Source organism: Aotus nancymaae, unplaced genomic scaffold, assembly GCF_030222135.1.
Source record: "Aotus nancymaae isolate 86718 unplaced genomic scaffold, 86718_ANA_hifiasm-v0.15.2.pri h1tg000028l, whole genome shotgun sequence".
Lineage (NCBI taxonomy): Eukaryota > Metazoa > Chordata > Mammalia > Primates > Aotidae > Aotus > Aotus nancymaae.
In genome coordinates this window covers 16,601,733-16,613,795 of record NW_026988441.1, presented here as the reverse complement: position 1 = coordinate 16,613,795, position 12,063 = coordinate 16,601,733, and the positions used below count along the sequence as shown (strand labels likewise).

General features: G+C 43.7%; 1 long non-coding RNA gene across 1 annotated transcript in view; it reads right to left on the bottom strand.

Moving 5' to 3' along the window:
* Positions 1-4,006, bottom strand: part of LOC110569470 (uncharacterized) — a 41,224-nt gene extending 37,218 nt beyond the window's left edge. The window contains exons 1-2 of the long non-coding RNA XR_010344287.1: positions 3,837-4,006; positions 2,347-2,468 (exon numbers count right to left, since the gene is read on the bottom strand). This is a non-coding gene — a long non-coding RNA (uncharacterized LOC110569470). The remainder of the gene's footprint in view (positions 1-2,346; positions 2,469-3,836) is intronic.
* Between the last annotated feature and the right edge of the window lie 8,057 nt (positions 4,007-12,063).

Here is a 12,063-nt window from a genome sequence, read left to right as displayed (position 1 = left end):
GTAACAAGAGCGAAACTCCGTCTCAAAAAAAAAAAAAAAAGAATTAATTGAGGGGTTTTAAAGCAGGGTATGTTGCCTCCAAATAAAAGAAGAATCTTGCGCCGGGCGCGGTGGCTCAAGCCTGTAATCCCAGCACTTTGGGAGGCCAAGGCAGGTGGATCACAAGGTCAAGAGATCGAGACCATCCTGGTCAACATGGTGAAACCCCGTCTCTACTAATACAAAAAATTAGCTGGGCATGGTGGCGCGTGCCTGTAATCCCAGCTACTCAGGAGGCTGAGGCAGGAGAATTGCCTGAACCCAGGAGGCAGAGGTTGCGGTGAGCCAAGATCGCGCCATTGCACTCCAGCCTGGGTAACAAGAGAGAAACTCCGTCTCAAAAAAAAAAAAAGAAGAATCTTGCTATAGGAAATGAGGTAATAGAGACTTATGTAGGTTGAGGGGTAGGGGAAAGTTTCATGTAACACGTAGAAGACTAACTGGGACTCAGAAAAGGAATGGAATTCCAACAAGCAGAAAACAGACTGAGCAGCATTCCAAGTAAAGTGAGGAGAAGTTGGAGGTAAGAAGGGAGACCAATTGCATCCTGTGTTTCTGAGGAGCAGAAAGTTACCTGGGATAACTGATGAGGTGTTCTGGGAGAGGAGTAGAGAGAAGTGATGTTGGAGAACTCCACAGGGATCTGTGGATCAGGATGGAAATGTTTTGAATGACAGGTTATACCTGCTGGGACTAAACACATCATCTTTACTCACCACTTTACTCCAATACTAGGCTTCGTGCTCTGTTAAATGCCGAATGTGTTTTTTAGCAAATATGCAATGAATATCAAAGAGTTGGAGACTTACCCTGAAAGTAACAGGGATTCACTGAACAAAAGATTAGTCCATTATTGGACTATCTTATTGGCAAAGAGTAATAGTGGAGCTAGGAGCCCAATCAGGTCAACATAGTATCTACTCTTACAAGGCAAAAGACAGTAGAGTGAGGCCCTAGGGCATAAGCTCATAGAACAGGAAGGAAAAAGAAGCCATGAAATTGGGAACTTCACTTGATGTTGGGGAGACCAGAAGGTCGGACTAGGGGACCCTAGGTTGCCAGTGTAAGCGCAGGTGAATTTCCATTATCATCACATTCCCCAAACTGGTAAGACCACATTATACAGAGAAATTATAAGGAACCCCATGGTCACAGAGCTAGCAAATGGCAGAAATGGGCTAACATTCTACCCTTTTATTGCAGTGCACAGCATCCCATTAGCAGGGACAAAGGACAATGAATATTTTCAGGAGAGGAGAATATACAGGGAGAAATAGACACTGAAGAGTTAAAGGGCGAAGGGAACTGAAGCTCCGTCCCCATGGATGTGCAGAGAATGGATGGGGAAGGTGTGGCGATCTTCTGACAATCTTAGAAAGGTTCTGGCCTCTATAGGAATAGGAAGAGAAACTCAATGAATTCTTACATAATTCTAAAGAAAAGTCAAAGAGAAAGAAACATATTAATTCAGAATACAAAAAATATGTTTCTTTAGTCTTAGACTGAAAGCAGTTAATTCTTAAGGACTGGCCAGAATTAATGAAGTAAATGCCACATTCAGACATATCTAGGGAAAAAAAACCCTTAAATTTCACATCCTACAAATACCATGCCACTCTTTAAAATGTTACTCCAAAGTAGCATAAAAAAATCTAAATAAACACTCCAAATTTGGAATTTTATAGCCAACAGTCTCTAGTCAGATATCACACCAAATACGTTAAATACTAGATTGTTTGGACAAAAGACAAAAAGTATTTTAGGAAAATATAAAAGTAACTATTCTATTTTTGTGGTAAGGAAAACCATCTGGGATAGCACAAAGGGAAGAAAATTTAAGGAAGGAGTTGATTTATCTGAATACATTTTTGAAAACTGAATCTAAAAGCACACAAAATAGATTAGCTGTGAAAAAACATTTCTAAAACAACTTATAAATGATAAAGAGAAAATATGCTGAACATATGAACTTGTTTAAAATAAACCAAAAAAGATAGCATTCTTTGACAAGCGGGCAAAGGAAATCAGTAGGTGAGTTAGAAACCCCAGCTCCGTCATTTTTAACTGTGTAACTCTGAGGCCAATGACTTGATTTCCTCAGTTGTCAAACTAGAATAATACTCCATTTCATCAAGTTTGAGGTGTCACTGATTATAAGGCCACTGTAACTTTATGTACTAGGAGAGAAAATAAATGCCATCAATAAAACTATGACTTGCCAAGAATTTTTGTAAAGCCCCTTTTGATTTCAGAGAGGTTAAAATGTGGAAAAAAGTGCATCAGAGAATTAAAGAAATATAATCATACCTGTCTGATAGGGCTGTTATGTGGAGCAAACAAGATCACATCTGTAAAGAACGTCCAACTCTAAGTGGTTCAAAGTGCATGCTCAATAAGTTAGCTACTTCTATTAGTCGTATGAACCCACCCTGAAAAACAAATCACATGATCACACATATGAGCAGACAAAATAATTTGAAAACATTAATAGTGACTATCTGGATGGAGGGACCATGGATAGGTGACTTAAACTTTCATCATGACTCCCTCAAGTTTTGAAACTTTTGCAAAAATTGTATATCACTTAATCATAAGAGGGCATTCAGGTTATTTCTATCTTGAGGAAAAAATATATGGAGATAAACTGGACAGGCAGACACTGCAGGCTCTAAGAAATTGAGACTGGGCGCGGTGGCTCACGTGTGTAATCTCTGCACTTTGGGAGGCTCAAGTGGGTGGATCACGAGATCAGCCTGACCAACATGGTGAAACTCCATTTCTACTAAAAATACAAAAATCAGCCAGGCGTGGTGGCCTGAGCCTGTAATCTCTACTCAGGAGGCTGAGGCAGGAGAATCGCTTGAACCTGAGAGGCGGAGGTTGCATTGAGCAGGGATCCCACCACTGCACACTAGCCTGGGTGACAGAGCGAGACTCCATCTCAAAAAAAAAAAAAAAAAAAAAGAAAGAAAGAAAGAAAGAAAGAAAAGAAATTGATAAGTTGGCCGGGTGAGGTGGCTCACACCTGTAATCCCAGCACTTTGGGAGGCCGAGGCAGGCGAACTGCTTGAGCTCAGGAGTTCTAGACCAGCATGGCGAAACACCGTCTCTACTAAAAATACAAAAATTAGCCAGGCCTAGTGGCAGGTGCCTGTAATCTCAGCTACTCGGGAGGCTGAGACAGGAGACTCACTTGTACCTGGGAGGCTTAGGTTGCAATGAGCCGAGATCGCACCACTGCACTCCAGCCTAGGTGACAGAAGGAGACTCCCTGTCAAAAAAAAAAAAAAAAAAAAAAAAAGGAAATTTATAAGCAAAACGGCTATTGCATGTGACCATGGAGGGGAAAACAAAATTAGTGAGACTGAAAAAGCTAATTCTGTTCTTCAGTTTCCCTGCCAAATCACTGAGGCATGGTTTTTGTCAACACTCTTATGAGAATGAACAAAATCCAAGGAAGCGGAAATTCTAGATCAGATGAGACAACATTTGCAAAATAGACAGCCCTGGGCTGCTTTAGGAAAATGCTCCATAAATGCAGTTTCCTCCCCACGTCCGGGGAGAATGGCAAGGACTTTTAGTCCAGTCAGGAGGACGCAAGGCCGCAATACCCCAAACCTCCTAACATTCCCAGCCCGCTCCTGCGCCAGCCTCACACCACACACACTCCCTGCCGGCTCGCTACCCGACACTGTCCTCACCCGAGCGGAGGCCAGCGACCCTGACACTCTCCCCTGCCACCCAGACTGCACAGCCCCGACACTCTCTCCTTTCCCCAACGCACAGCCCTGACTTGCCTTTGCGGTGAAGCGCGGGCATGCAGCCCGCCCGCACATCTCCGAGAGCCACCTGTCTTTTAAACTCCAGATGACCCCAGCCCCGCGCCGGGACACCTCACTGCCCCTTCGGCGTCCCAGCACCTGTGTCTAAACGAGTCCGTCCCAGCCCAGTGAGCTCCGCCGCCAGGGACGTTCCCGCCCTTTGCGTTCCAACTCCCGCCAACTCTCGCGGACCAGTCTTCTTCGGCCGCGGGGCTCCCTGGGAAATGTAGTCGAGGTGGGCGCCCGCCCGCGGCCGGGACTACACCACGGTCCCCACCTCCAGTGAAGACGAGGCCAGAGTGGTCAGCGGCGCCCAAGCACCCTCCGAGGACCGAACTCACAGGCTCAGGCAGCAAAAGGTGGCCGCCAAGGGCTAGATAAAGGCTGTGGGTCCGTGGAAGTTTCAGAAAAATGTAACCGCAAACCCGGTAGGGGGCGGCCCGGCCCGCCGCCAAGGCTTCCGGAGTCAGCGAAGTTAACCCGGCTGCAGCCGCCCTCGCCCCAAACGGAGGGTCGGGGAGTGGGGTTTGTGTGTGTGCCCAGAGGCCTCTCAGAAGTGTAGTGAAAAGCCAGGGAGCGGACCACCCAGGGTTCCCTCCACAGGGAGCCGCACTCGGGGGCGGGATCAGGAGAGGGCGACTCCTGGCCTAACCACGAAATAGGAGTCGGCCTGGACCTGAGACTTCACTCACCTGTGCCACAATCCCGATACCGCCCGGTGGCTAAGTTTGGGCTGGGAATTCACTTCCCAGTCCAGGTCTTCTGGCATCTTAGCATTTAAGTCACTAATTTCTGTTCGGGCCGGGCCACAGGCTTTCCTGGAAGGTGTCTGGGAAATGACCTGTCCTAACGGTTTGGGGATGTGGCTTAGCGGAGCAGTCACCGGCTCATGATGCGGAAGAAGGGACTGGAGGGGGATGAGGGATAACCTTGGGTCTGCAGTGGAAATAATGGAATAGCAATGTAGTGGGATGCAAATTATTTCAGGATTAAGTTGCAGAAGGATATTTAATGACAAAAGTATGTTTGAGAAATACTTGAGGACGTGGAAAAGTGCTGCTAAAATAAACCATGTAATACTGTATTTTAAAATGTTACAAATAGTCTGGGCACGCCTGTAATCTTAGCACTTTGGGAGGCGGAGACTGAAGGATCACGAGGTCAACAGATCCAGACCATCCTGGCCAACATGGTGAAACCCTGTCTCTATTAAAAATACAAAAATTGGCTGGGGGTGGTGGTACGCGTCTGTAGTCCCAGCTACTTGGGAGGCTGAGGCAAGAGAATCGCTTGAACTCGGGAGGTGGAGGTTGCAGTGAGCCGAGATCAAGCCACTGCACTCCAGCCTGACGATAGAGTAAGACATGGTCTCAAAAAAAAAAAAAAAAAGTTACAAATAACAGAAACGTAGACACTTGGGCAATAATATCTGTAAAGTTAGTAACACATTGTTAACAGTAGTTTATTTCTAGAACGTGTAATTGTGACTTTTAGGTTAAAAAGTAGTCCCTTATATTTTTGACCATTATCGTTTCTTTCTTGTGAAACATTACTTTTTACATTTTATTAAGTAAAAAACATTCTTAAGTATTTCTAGTTTACAAACTAGAAAACAAAATACTAGACCAAAATTTAAATATCCACAATTTAGTACTAAAAGATAAATGAAACACAAGACTGATAAGAGCAAAATAAAGCAAAAACATCAGAAATGAGGGGAAAAAAACCCCATGGATATAGAGTTTGAAATAATTTTTTTTTTTTAGACAGAGTTTTGTTCTTGTTGCCCAGGCTGGAGTGCAGTCATGCGGTCTCAGCTTACCGCAGCCTCTGCCTCCCAGGTTCAAGGGATTCTCCTGCCTCAGCCTCCCAAGTAGCTAGGATTACAGGTGCCCACCACCACACCTGGCTAATTTTTTGTATTTTTAGTAGAGACAAGGGTTCATCATGTTGGCCAGACTGGTCTCGAACTCCTGACCTCAGGTGATCTGCCTGCCTCGGCTTCCCAAAGTGCTGGGATTACAGGCGTGAGACCGTGCCCAGCCCCGAGTTTAAAAGAATTTTGAGGCTGTTATGTACAACTCTATAACCATGGTAGAGGAAACTGTAGATTTTCTAATGAAATTTAAATCACTAATTATTACTAAGAGGTAGAAAATCCGAACAGAATAACCATATGAAATGCTTTATTTTATTTAAGATATTTTAAAGTATGTTCAATTAAAAAGGTACCATACCCAGATGGTTATAGCTGAATTTTAGCTAATTTTTGAACTAATAATGATTATTCAATTTATTTATATCCAATTTATATATGCTCTCCAATGAATTTTTGTCTAACTGGCATAAAATTTATTTATTTATTTATTTATTATTTATTTTTTTTTTTTTTGAGACAGAGTTTCACTCTTGTTACCCAGGCTGGAGTAATGGCACAATCTCGGCTCACCGCAACCTCCACCTCCTGGGTTCAAGCAATTCTCCTGCCTCAGCCTCCCGAGTAGCTGGGACTACAGGCACGCGCCACCATGCCCAGCTAATTTTTGTATTTTTACTAGAGACAGGGTTTCACCATGTTGACCAGGATGGTCTCGATCTCTTGACCTCGTGATCCACCCGCCTCAGCCTCCCAAAGTGCTGGGATTATAGGCGTGAGCCACTGTGCCCGGCGCATAAAATTTATTAAAAACATAGCCAGGCATGGTGGGTCACGCCTGTAATCTCAGCACTTTGGGAAGCTGAGGTGGGAAGATCACTTGAGGCCAGGAGTTTGAGACCAGCCTGGGCAACATGGCAAAACCCCTTCTCTACAAAAATACAAAAATTAGCTGGGTGTGGTGGTACATACCTGTATTTCCAGTTACTGGGAGACTGAGGCTGGAGGATCACTTGAACCCGGAGGCAGAGGTTGCAGTGAGCTGAGATTGCACCACTGCTCTCCAGCCTGGGCGACAGAACAAGACTGTCTCCAAAAAAAAAAGAAAAGAAAAAAATTTCAATAAAGACAGGCCAAAAGAAAAGCATTAATCAGTTTCATTTGTGGTTATAGATGTAAAAGTTCCAAGTAAAAGGCTGATTTCAATAATGTAGTATAAAATTTATACAGTTATGTCAAAGGATTGAGAGAAAAAAGAAATTCATAAATGATACCAATAAGACGAAGTCGTAGAATAATGCCCCAAGACGTCCAAATCCTAATCCCCAGAACCTGTGAATATATCTTACATGGCAAAAGAGACTCTGCAGCAGATATGCTTCACCTAAGAATCTTGAGATGGAGGCCAGGCATCAGAGGTCATGCCTGTAATCCCAGCACTTTGGGAGGCCGAGGCAGGCAGATCGCTTGAGGTTAGAAGTTTGAGACTACCCTGGCCAACATGGTGAAACCCAGTCTCTAATAAAAATACAAAAATGAGCCGGACATGGTGGTGCATGCCTGTAGTCCCAGCTACTCAGGAGGCTAAGGCAGGAAAATCACTTGAACCCAGGAGGTAGAGGTTGTAGTAAGACAAGATCACGCCACTGCATTTCAGCCTAGGTGATAGAGTGAGACTCCATCTTAAAAAAGGAAAATAAAAAAGAATCTTGAGATGGTAAGATTATTCTGGATTACTGAGTAGGCCCAACAAGGGTCCTTAAAAGAGGAAGGCAGGAGGGTCAGAGTCAGAGCACAAAAGGGAGATATGCTTTGAAGATAGAGGAAGGAGCCATAAGCAAAAGAATGCAGGCAGCTTCTACTGCTTCTAGAAGTTGGAGAAGACAAAGAAATAGATTCTCCCCTAGAACCTAGAGAAAGAACACAGTTTTATGACACCTGGATTTTAGCCCACAGGACTCATTTCACACTTCTGACCTCAGTATCTGGATGAAGAAATCTTCCCTCAGAGTAGGAAGAGATTCGAATGACTGTCATTCATCAAAAAACCGTATACTTGACAAGTCTGTCCTTCCTTACTTGAAATATTTTCTTTCACTCTCTTTCAACTAGGATATAGAACTTTGCATTCCTTCTCCTGAAACTTCCTCTCTTATGGTAACGAATCAGAGACCTCATTCTTAAGTTCTGTTCCAGTGGGGTCTTTGAGTATGTCCTCAATCAGTTCAGTGCCTTCCCACTTCGTAGGCACATTTACTTAACTTGTTTATTCTGGAAAGTTTCAAATCTCCAGAAGCATTGAAAGAATACTACAAAGAACTCTTATATGTGCCTGTTCCCTAGATTCACCAATTGTCAACAATTTGCCACTTTTGATTCTCTACCATTTGAAAATAAATTCAACTATCATTATACTTCAGTACTAAATATGTATCTGGTTTTTGTTTTTTTGAGACAGGGTCTGGTTGGGTTGTACAGGCTGGAGTGCAGTGGTGCAATCTCAGCTTACTGCAACCTCCGCCTCCTGAGCTCAAGCAATCCTCCCACCTGACCCCAATCAGTGTGCAGAGTAGCTGGGACTACAGGTGCATGCCACTACACCCAGCTAATTTTGCTTCGGCCTCCCAAAGTGCTGGGATTACAGGCATGAGCCACCGCACTCTGCTGCATGTACCTTCTAGGGGCATTTTCGTACCATACACCACTAAACTGTGTTTCACACATACATCACTAATCACAGTATCACACACACACAACACAATACAGTGTCTCACACAGATATCTCACGCATCTCTAATCACAACACCACGATCACACTCAAGGAAATTAACAATAATTCTACAATTTATCCATATTAAATTTCCCCAAAATGTCGTGTATAAATTTTTCTTTAAGCAGGATACAATCCAGGTCATTGCATTAAATTTGATGTTATGTCTCTTTTAATCTAGAACAGTCCCTCCACCTTTTTGTTTTCTATAGATGTTGATTTTTTCTTCTTTTAAGAATCTATTGCGGGCACAGTGGCTCACACCTGTAATCCCAGCACTTTGGGAGGCTGAGGCAGGTGGATCACCTGGGCTCAGGAGTTCAAGACCAGCCTGGCCAACATGGGGAAACCCCATCTCTACAAAAATACAAAAATTTAGCTGGGTGTGGTGGTGCACACCTGTAATCCCAGCTACTGGAGAGGTTGAGGCAGGAGAATCGCTTGAACCCAGGAGGCAGAGGTTGCAATAAGCCAAGATCACGCCACTGCACTCCATCTTGAAAAACAAAAACAAACAACAACAAACAAAAAAGAATCTAGTCTACTTATCCTACCAAATGTTTCACATTCTGGTCGAGTTATTTCCTCATTATAAAATTTAGGTTAAACATATTTAGCGCCGGGCGCGGTGGCTCACGCCTGTAATCCCAGCACTTTGGGAGGCCGAGGCGGGTGGATCACGAGGTCAAGAGATCCAAACCATCCTGGTCAACATGGTGAAACCCTGTCTCTACTAAAAATACAAAAAATTAGCTGGGCATGGTGGCTCGTGCCTGTAATCCCAGCTACCCAGGAGGCTGAGCAGGAGAATTGCCTGAACCCAGGAGGCAGAGGTTGCAGTGAGCCGAGATCGCGCCATTGCACTCCAGCCTGGGTAACGCGCGAAACTCTGTCTCAAAAAAAAAAAAAACAAAAACAAAAAAAAACATATTTAGCAAGGATACTACATAGATGACTTCAGGATAACCACAGATCACATAAACAGACACATGAAATTAGGTCATTTCACTATTAGTGATGTTAAATTTGAAAACTTGACTAAGGTGGTAATGGCCACGTCTCCATTTTAAAGTTTTTTTTCCCTTTTTAATTGGCAAGTAACCTGAGGGATAACTTCAGAACATATGAATCTCCTCTTTTCTAACAATTGTATGCATATTTAATATAAGGTACACATTACATTTTCATATAAATTAATGTGTTATTCTTTCACATAAATTAGTACATATGTATTTTTCTTTCATATAAATATGAATCATGAAATTAACTTTTATATGTGGACTTTCCACTATGTGTGGATATTATGGTATACAGTTGACACACATATATACATATTATTCTTCAGTGTTGCATAATTGATCCATGTTATGTGCTTTGTAGAAAATCTTAGATATTTTATGGGATGATTTCAAATACAACCAATTTTTATTTTGTTCCTGGGTTTTCAATTTAGCCCTGAAGAAAATATAACACCACTGTTAGCAGATATGCATTCTCAAGTTGTTGAGATTCTCTGTCATGCCCAGTGTTCTATCCTGAGCACTAATGGGGCAAAATCACCTATCTTGGAGAGAAAGATGGGATTCTTTATTGTGTACATTATGATCTGCCATGGACACAGGACCACTGTGGTGAAACAACTCATTATGCTTTTGGTTGATGGCAAACTGTCCTGCCTTATGAGACTTTAAGGAGTTGGGTATCCTGGAGAGCTTATGTGTGAAGGTCTTGGTGAATGATGGTGGGCTTTTGCCAAAAATGGATGAGAAGCTTTTTGTACCAGCAGCCAGTTTCTAGAGTCAGTTTGTATCAGTTTGGGTACAGTCAGGAAACAGAAACTACAAAGGAATGTTTTATTTTTGAAACAGAGTCTTGCTCTGTTGCCCAGCCTGGAGTACAGGGGTGAGATCTTGGCTCACTGCAATCTCTGCCTCTTGGGTTCAAGTGATTCTCATGCCTCAGTCTCCCGCGTAGCTGGGACTATAGGCACCTGACACCAGGCCTGGCTAACTTCTGTATATTTTGCCATGTTGGTCAGGCTGGTCTCGAACTCCTGACCTCAGGTGATCCACCCACCTCAGCCTCCCAAAAAGTGTTGGGATTACAGGTATGAGTCACTGTGCCCAGCCAAAAGAATTTAAACAGAATTATGATATAAATAATAAATAATTAAGCAATGATAGGAGAGAAAGTGTAGGGGCATGAAGAGAACTCTAAAAGGCCCTTTAGAGCTGAGGGAAGAGTACCCGAGAGAAACATACTTGGAAGGAAGTCTTTCCCAAGGGTAAGTTTCAAACCTCATTGAAGATGTGGTTGTAGCTCACTGGGATGCTGGGGAAGTCTGCTATGTTTCCAGATACTCAAAGAGAGTTGGAGTAGCACTGTACTCCAACTACAGGAAATAACTCCCCACTGCACAAGCAAGCTATGGCTGATGGCCAGGATGCAGTGGAGTTTGGGTGCCACTGTGAGCATGAGGTCTGGAGCACATGGTCTCTCATGAGAAGGGCCTCAGCAAGGTAGTCTGCCAGGCCCAGGCCAGGTATGCAAGATCTCCAAGAGATCTGCTGGCTCTGAGCATCACTCCATATTCTCACATACACATCTTCCACTGATGGACCATGAAGCAACAACAAGGAAAAGCAAAATGCTGCAACCAGAGCTAGGAAGACCCCCTTCCTCCTTCAATGTCTCTCTTTAATGTCCACGCCTTCGACTGACAAAGCTTAATATCACACTCACTGTAAAGGAGAAATGCTTTAAGTTGTCCACTTTCACAGAACTAGTACTGAAAAGGTTAATTTGGAGCTGAGAGGCAATAAATTGATAACTGACATAGTCGAACCCTTTGGCTACTAAGTTTCTACACACTTTTTTACATACAACTTGAGCTCCTTTACAGTAATGAAACAACTCCATTTCTACCCAGCAAGGTACAGCTATCCAAATGAGAAAATGGGCCGGGCAAGGTGGCTCATGCCTATAATCCCAACACTTTGGGAGGCCAAGGCAGGAGGATTGTTTGAGGCCATAAGTTGGAGACCAGCTGGGAAACAAAGCAAAATCCCACTTCTTTTTTTCTTTTTGACAGAGTCTCTGTTGCCCAGGCTGGGGTGCAGTGGCTCAATCTTGGTGCACCACAACCTCCGCCTCCCCAGTTTAAGCAATTCTTGTGCCTCAGCCACCTGAGTAGCTGGGATTACAGGCATGGACCGCCACTCCCAACTAATTTTTGTATTTTTTAGTAGAGACGGTTTTCACCATGTTGGCCATGCTGGTCTCGAATTCCTGACCTCAGGTGATCTGGCTGCCTCAGCTTCCCAAAGTGCTGGGATTACAGACATGAGCCACCACACCTGGCCTGATTTTTTAATATTAACCTTATATCCTATGATCAAGCTGGACGCCATGGCTCATGCCTATAATCCCAGCACTTTGGCAGGCCAAGGCAGGTGAATCACCTGAGGTCAGGGATTCAAGACCAGCCTAGCCAATGTGGTGAAACCCCATCTCTACTAAAAATACAAAAATTAGCTGGGTGTGGCCGTGTGCACCTG